General features: G+C 41.6%; 1 pseudogene; it reads right to left on the minus strand.

Moving 5' to 3' along the window:
- Window positions 1–2,563: 2,563 nt before the first annotated feature.
- On the minus strand, window positions 2,564–3,113 carry LOC121034155 (M-phase phosphoprotein 6-like; annotated as a pseudogene).
- Between the last annotated feature and the right edge of the window lie 5,573 nt (window positions 3,114–8,686).

Below are 8,686 nucleotides of genomic sequence, written 5' to 3' on the forward strand. Positions count from 1 at the left end.
AAAAAAAAAAAAGTCAAATATAGGGGCACCTGAGTGGCTCAGTCGGTTGAGCGTCCAACTTCAGCTCAGGTCATGATCTCACGGTTTGAGTTTGAGCCCCGCATCGGGCTCTGTGCTGACAGCTCGGAGCCTGGAGCCTGGAGCCTGGTTCGGATTCTGTGTCTCCCTCTCTCTCTGCCCCTCCCCCGTTCATGCTCTGTCTCTCTCTGTCCCAAAAATAAATCAACGTTGAAAAAAAAAAATACACGTTGAAGATGGGAACCAGGCTGCATTCTCCTCTGAACACCTGTCCCGTGGCACAGGCCTGGCTCCCCAAAGGCCTTCACCCGCTTGCTTAGGGCAAGTTCAAAGTAACCAACAGAGACATGTTTCCTTGACAACCGAGACTCTTATATTTTCTGTTTTATTTGGTTTCCAATGTTTTCTTTGAAAATACTTTTTTTTTTTTAATTTTTTTTTCAACGTTTATTTATTTTTGGGACAGAGAGAGACAGAGCATGAACGGGGGAGGGGCAGAGAGAGAGGGAGAAACAGAATCGGAAACAGGCTCCAGGCTCTGAGCCATCAGCCCAGAGCCCGACGCGGGGCTCGAACTCACGGACCGCGAGATCGTGACCTGGCTGAAGTCGGACGCTTAACCGACTGCGCCACCCAGGCGCCCCTGAAAATACTTTTTAAAACATTTTTTTTTTACTGAAACAGACATACAGAAAGTACACGTATTGTAAGTATACAGACCAAAACTAGACACATCTGTGAAACCAGTGCCCAGACCCTTCTCACACTCCTTCCAGTCATTCCTTATCTGTCCCACCTCTGCCCGCCCGGAACCACTATTCTGACTTTTGATTGGGATTAATTTTACCTGTAATTTTGATATAAATGGAACCATACAGTATACAGTCCTTTTGGTCTTCTTCCGTCCAATAGCATGCTGTGAGCACTCTGAGTTTTTCACAGTAGGTACAAAAGGCACGGGACGTGGCTTGAAATTGTGCTCATCCCTAGCCTTTCTCTCACACATCACTGGATTCTGGCAGAGAGTCATTGAACGAGTATGAGACAGAGTCATTTGCTGGAGGTGTCACAGGTCCTCAGTGACAATATTTGGGTCAGAAACCAAGTTTCTCCTTTGTTGAGGCAAATACGCATATCGACAAATTCAAGGATAAGTCCTAAGATAACGGAAATAGATTATATAACTTTCAACCACGTGAAAGGGACCAAAGAAGTAATAATTATTTTGTAAAAGCCACCAATAATCTAATAAAAGTCCAGAGAGGAGAAAAAAAGAAAGAAAATCGAAACCAAAAAAAAAAAAAAAGTTACAAATAATGACAGTGGGAATAAGTCCAGGTAGAGCAGCAATTACAAGAAACAAACAAAACAAGGGTTAAATTGTATTAAATTTCAGGGATTCTCAGGTAAGACTTGCATACCATTTACCAGAAATAAACCTAAAACATAATAACACAGAGAGGTAAAAAGTAAAGGAATAGGAAAAGCTACTGTAGGCAGAAATTGTCTTTTTCTCATAACCCACATCCAACACAGCAGCAAATCCTCACTGCATTTTGACCCAAACATTTCTCATCTCCTCTGCTGCTAACACCCTTGTCCGAGCCACTCTCGTCTGCCTTGGCTTATGCCGAAGCATCCCAACTCGTCTTTTGACTGTTGCCCCTCTGGTTTAATTCCTCACGTAGTAGCCAGAGCGACTCTTTTCAGACGTGTTCAAATTATGTCACTGGTCAAGACCCTTTGGCACTTCCCTATGACACTCAAAGTGAAAATCCCCTGTGTTACCATGGTTTTTAAGCTTCACCTATCCTGGCCCCTCCGTTTCCCTTCTGAAATCATCTCCTGTGAGTTCCCATTTGATAATGCCTTTCGGACCGAGGCTAGACTCGGGACGAGGCTGAAGGAGGAGCAGGAATACAGGGAAGAAATTGGGGACAAACCGGTACCCACCCAAAGCGCAATGTAACACCTGAGATATCTGAACCTGGTGATGTATGGAAGATAACCACAGAAACAACAAAACCCAAACCTGGTTCAAAACCAGGCGACACTGAATCAACGCTGACAGTTACAGGCTGGTGGGAAAGGTGTACCTATTTGTAGCCATAGATACTATTTGCTTCAGTCTAAATTCTTTTTTTTATTACAGAATTTTTTTTTAATTAACAAAGACCAGTAATTCCACAAACCGACAATGCCTCGGTGGCACACAAGTACTGTAGGCTGTTTGTTCTTGATGAATCTATATATAACAAATCCTCATTAGATGTGATTCCAAAACGTATGTCTACATTGGCTTGGCATGATTAATAATGTAAAGTAAAATAGAAACATCAGAGCAACTTAAACATTGGTTTAATTTCTGTGTGTCAATTCAAGGTCAGTGACAAGAGAGCCCCGTTAAAAAAAAACAAAACAAAAAACTGAAGTCACAAAGTCTTTAGGAAGCAGCCACATCCCTATGTGCATTTGAAACCCGAGGGCTAAAAATCCATTCTTGATGAACACCGTGAAGCAAAGGATGTGTAACATCCACCACATATCTGTTTCAAAAATGGCATGTTTCCAAAATTATCCACCTCTTTCCATGTAAACATCACAGTTTGAGTAATTACAGAGAAGCCATCAGAATGAGTTCCACAATACACTAACCCTCATGAGGCACCCCTGAGCTCTGTCTTAAAGCATCCACATCAATCCTGGGGCTTAAAGAACATCTTCTTTACTTTAACTGTTGGTTTTACGTGTTCATTTTCATCTTCATAGCTGGCCCGGTCTCTTTTTTTGCAAACTTTTTTCCAAATGTCCCCACCAAGGTCTCATATCTTCTAGCCATTTCTTCGTCTGATACATCGAGCTCCACTGTGTCACCTCCAACTTCTTCTGTTTTGTTCTTAGCGTTCATCTGAAGCATTCATTTTCTTTCTCTTTAAGTTCTGGCAAATCCAAATACCAGTGGTCTTCGCTAAGGGTTTTCTTTTCTTCTTCTTCTAGCTGTTTCTTGGTCTCTGAGTCCACTCCCCTTTGCATGAACTTCACGTGCAGCAGGTTCTCGGACAACTTTGTCTTGCGCTCCACCATCATATTGGCTCTTGCTCTGGCCGAGGTTGGCCACCCACTTCAATCTAAATTCTATACATGATGTCCAGCACTCAACTTCTAAAAATGAGACACATAAAAAAGTAAAGAGAAAAAAGAAAGCACTACCAAGAGAAGATGCAACAATGTAATCAAACTAAAAGAGGACCCATGATTTGTAACCATCAGAAAGAAAATTCAAAATAACGATGACTAATATGTTAAAGGTATTAGTGGAGGTGGACAGTGTGCATGGACAAATGCGACATTTCAGCAGGGAGATTGACACCATACAAATCAAAAGGAAATATGGGGTGGCTGGTTTGTTCAGTCAATTAAGCGTCCGACTTTGGCCCAGGTCTGAGCTCATGGTTTGTGGGTTTGAGCCCCGCGTCAGGCTCTGTGCTGACAGCTCGGAGCCTGGAGCCAACTTCAGATTCTGTGTCTCCCTCTCTTTCACTGCCCATTCCCTGCTTACACTCTGTCTGTCAAAAATAAATAAACATTTAAAAAAAAAGAATCAAAAGGAAATGTTAGAAATAAAAAAAATATATTAGTAAGATAGATGAAGAATGCTTCCTTAGAGGTTCATCAGGAGACTCAACACAGATGGAGAAAGAATCCGGCAACATGAATATAGGCCAATGGGAATTACCTGGACTGAAACACGACGGGGAAGAAATGAGCAGGGAAACCAGAACAGAGGGTACAAGAGCTGGGGAACAATATCCAGTGCATGTAATTGGAACTCTAGAAGGAGACAAGACACAGACCAGGGCAAAAGGATATTTGAAGAGATAAAGGCTGATAATTTCCAAAAGGAATAAACAACAGGCCAGAAAGCCAAGAAGCCCAGCGCCCTCCAGGCAGAAGAAATACTAAGGATAAACCACCTGGGCACACCATATTCAACCTACTAAAAACTAAGGAAAGATGGCATCCAGAGAAAAAGTCCCATGACATACGAGGGAACAAAGGTAAGAATGTCAGCAGACATCTTGTCGGAAACTATGCGAGCCAGAAGACCATTAAATGACATCTTGAAAATGATGAAAGAAAAAAAAGAATGTGTTAACCCAGAGAACAGTGGTCCAGAAATGAAGGAGAGATAGACTTAAAAACAAATGAAAACTGAGAAAATGAAATAATGCATTGCAATCAAATGACTGCCAACTTTGAACTCTGTAGCTGGCAAAAATCTCCTTAAAAAGTGAACGAAAGGGGCGCCTGGGTGGCGCAGTCAGTTAAGCGTCCGACTTCAGCCAGGTCACGATCTCGTGGTCTGTGAGTTCGAGCCCCGCGTCGGGCTCTGGGCTGATGGCTCAGAGCCTGGAGCCTGTTTCCGATTCTGTGTCTCCCTCTCTCTCTGCCCCTCCCCCGTTCATGCTCTGTCTCTCTCTGTCCCAAAAATAAATAAACGTTGAAAAAAATAAAAAAAAAAAAAGTGAACGAAAAACTGGAAACAGCCCAAGTCCACCCCACCTGTGAAGAGATAAACACGATGTAATGTGTCCACACAATGGGATGCTAATTCTGCAATAAGAAGAGATGAATCTCCCCCCAAATCAAACTATCCCAGCCACAAGAGACTACGTACTATGGAAAATTATAGTGACAGAGCAGATTAGTAGTTTCTTCAGGCTGAGGATCTGGGAGGAGACTGACCATACTGGGGTAAGGGAGGACTTTTAGGGGACAACAAACATGTCCTTAAACTTGATTGTGGTGGTTATTGCATGACCACATACACCAATAAAAGATTATTGAGCTATACTTATAAAGCAAGTTAATTTTATTGTATGCAAGTTTATATTTCAAAGCTCTAAAAAGATAAATTGTTCTCAAGTCAAAATCGAATGGATGATTCAATCAAAATGAAATAGTACAATAAGCCTTGGGGTCTTGAATATTTTATGAAAATAATCGAATCATTAATCATATTTGAATGATCAAAACTAAGCTTGATAATTTGGGGGAAAATATGAATACACAATAAAAACATTTCTAGGCCAAAAAAAAATACTATGAGGAGTAATGATGAGCACGACTGTACCAAAGGAAATTTTAAAAGGAATTTCTCAGGGGTTCCCGGGTGATTCAGTTGGCTAAGCATCTGATCTCATGGTTCATGGGATGGAGCCCCATGTCTGGCTCTGCACTGACCACCCAGAGTCTGCTTATGATTCTCTCTCTGCCGCTGTCTCTCTGCCCCTCTCCCACATGCGTGAGCGCTCTCTCTCTCTCTCTCAAAATAAATAAAAAGAAACTTTAAAATAAAGAAAGAAATAAGAGGACTTCTTCAGGCAGAAAAAACATGGCCCCAGATGGGAGCTGAAATTCAGGAAGGAACAGAGAGCAGTAGATAGGGCAAGTAGGTGAATAAGTGTAAATGAATATCGACTGAATGCATATTTGCAATGTTTCACAGTATTCAGAACATATGCAGAATTAAAATGTGACAATGGCACAAAAAGTGGGGGGGGTACTAATGGAGTAAAAAATGTGTTCTGAGTCCCTTTTATTGTCCAGGAAATGGTAAAAATACAAATGTATAGTAGACACTCATGAGTCCAAGATGCATATGGTAATGTCTAGAACAAACACGAAAAATACAGTGAGAGAATGGGTGAAAAACATGCATAGAGAAGGAGCTGGAATAATAAGATACTTGATTAATGAAAAGGAAGGCAAGAAAGAGAAGAAAAAGTATGAGGAACAGTTGGAGTGAAAACAAAACAAACAGTAAGATGTTTGATTTAAACCATATCAGTAATGGCATTAAATGCGAATGAGCTAAAAATTCCAGTTAATAGAATAGATCGTCAGACATGAGAAAATAAATAGTACTCAGTGATGTGCAGCTTAAAAGAGGCACACATTAAATGAGAAGCCAGAAAGAAAAGTTGAAAATGAGAGAATGGTAAGGATTTACGATGCAGCACTAACCAAAAGAAAGTGAGTACGATTACTATATCAGTATCAAATGATATCAAAGTCAACTCTAAGGCAAGAAGGATTATTACAGACAAAGACAGATGTTTCATGAAAGGGTAAATTTATTAGTAATATACAGCAATTCTAAATTTACATGCATGTTCAATAGCATAACTTCAAAGTGTGGAAAGCAAATGTCGGAAGAACTTAAAGGGGAAACAAAGACATTTATGGTCACGGTGGAAGTTTCTTGAACTTCTTTCGATAATTGATAGAATACACAGATAAAAGTTCAGTAAGAAGGTAGAAGAGTTGAGTAACAGAATTACAACCTAATTGGTGAACATGATGCTATACCCCCAAATGCAAAATACACATACTTTCCAAGTGTGCCTGGGAAATTTACCTGAGTTGATTGCATGCTGGGCCGTAAGACAGTTTTGACAAATTTCAAAAGCCTAAACACCAAAGTGTGTTATCTGACCTGGGTAGAATTCACCTAGAATATAATAACAGAAAGGTCAATGGAAAATCCACAACTTGGGTGCCTGGGTGGCTCAGTCATTAAGCATCTGACTTCGGCTCAGGTCATGATCTCACAGTGAGTTCAAGTCCTGCTTCGGGGAAGCTCCAGCCCTACTTTGGGTAAAAACGTCAACCCTGGGTGAGCCCTGCTTCTCTCTCTCTCTCTCTCTTTCTGTCTCTCTTCCCCTCCCTCACTCTTTCTCTCTGTCCCTCACTCACTTGTGCCCTCTCTCTCTAGAAAAAAAGAAAGAAAGAAAGAAAAAGAAAACCCACAACTTTCAAGGAATTATGTCATAGAGTTTGAAATGTCAAAAACAACTTTAATGAAATTTAGAAAATCCAAACAGCACAAACAAACATCACCGTGCAAGATGCAGCTAAAGATCTACTTTGAGGGACATTTTTAGCCTTAAATGAATACACAGTAAAACCTTGGTTTGTGAGCATCATTCGTTCTGGAAACATGCTTGTACTCCAAAGCACTTGTATATGAAAGCAAATTTTCCCATAAGAAATGATGAAAACTCTGGTAATTTATTCCACAGCTCAAAAATATTCATATAAAAATGATTGTCATACTGGAATATAATACAAAATAATAAAGAAGGTACAAAATATAAAGAACAATAAACAAACTAACCTACCCTTGCTTGAAAACCTGCGTGGCTGGTGTGAGGGAGACAAGCGAGAGGAGGGTTACTGTGTAGGACGACTTTCAGCATCACTAAGGGAATCACTGCTGTCTATTAGCTCAATGGAATCTTTTTCTGCATGGGGGCCCTTGTTTACGCTCTCGCGGATGTTGACTACAGTATTAATAAACTCTTGTCATACACTGCATTTAATGTAACTGGCAATAAGGCAGCAGAGGAAAGGGTCTCTATCTGCATTACTCGCGATGTAAGGGTTTGCTGTATTAGCGAAGAAGCAAGGGGGAAACTCTAAGCACATTAGGTTCTGTGCCATCCGGAGTCTCCCTCAGCACTGAAGCACCCAGTGCCTCCGTTGGGCGGGATGTCGGCAGCGATTCAATGGGCTGTCCTTTGGGAAACTGCCGTCGACGGACAAAAACCCCCTTGCCCAGGACACATCCTCTCCTTGGGGACAGTCCACTCCCAATAGCTGGTTGATGGGGCGAGGAAAGGCTTGGCTCTCTGTCTTTATTGTGCCCGTTGGATTTTAATCTACAGGGCTGACTGAGTGTTCCCACAGCGAGGTCAATGCCACTGAAGGAAAGCTTTTGTGGCATTTCTGGAGAGAAGAGGGGCATGCCAGGCCACTCGGGGCCTCATGGAGAGGCACCCGTGTTGGTCAGGAAGCAGATGCAGAAGTGAGAGACACAGCTTGGCCAGACCCTTTACTAGGGTTTCTGCAGGAAAGGCAGGTGGGCAGGAATGTTTCCGGATAGTATATGAGAATGGGCTAGTTTGAATAATTCCAGGGGGTCTGGGACACAAGGAGGGTTGTCCCTAGTTGTCTGGCACCTGGCCCCGGGTGACTTAGGGCAGAGGGCATATTGGCTCGGTGGGTGATGGTTGGATAAGAAAGTGGTTCCGAGTATAAGGTCACAGGGAGAGGTAAACCGTTTAGGCTGTTTGGCCCTGTAATTAATGAGTGTCAAATAGACAAATACAGAATCTAAAACCACAGAAGTGTCCCTGTGCCTGAGTCCTTTGGGCAGAGGCCTTTTTGGGGGTAACTACAGTTCAGCTTGTCCTCTGCCCAGCTCTGCCTTTCTCGTTCTCTCTCTGTTGCTCATTCTGTGGACCCTTCCCGACACCCGTACCCAAGTCCCCGTCCTCGAGTTTATTTGGAAGAAACCTGCCTTACCACAAATAAGTTAGAAAAAGAACAACAACAACAACAACAAAAAAGCCCAAATCATGTAAAACGGAGGAAATAATACAAGAATAAAAATTGCTAAAAAATAGAAAATACGTGTGCAATAGAACAGAATCAATACACTCAAAGTTTGTGATTTGAGTAAGCTGATGAAATCGATCACTGTCTTGTAAGGCCAATTAAGAAAAAGAGAAAAAGCACAAATTATTACTCTCTGGAATATCTGCAAATATTGTAAGAAAGAAAAATGTGATACAAGAACACTTTGAGAAACGAACATCAAATA

The sequence above is a fragment of the Herpailurus yagouaroundi genome, unplaced genomic scaffold (assembly GCF_014898765.1).
Source record: "Herpailurus yagouaroundi ecotype Mexico unplaced genomic scaffold, PumYag 28, whole genome shotgun sequence".
Lineage (NCBI taxonomy): Eukaryota > Metazoa > Chordata > Mammalia > Carnivora > Felidae > Herpailurus > Herpailurus yagouaroundi.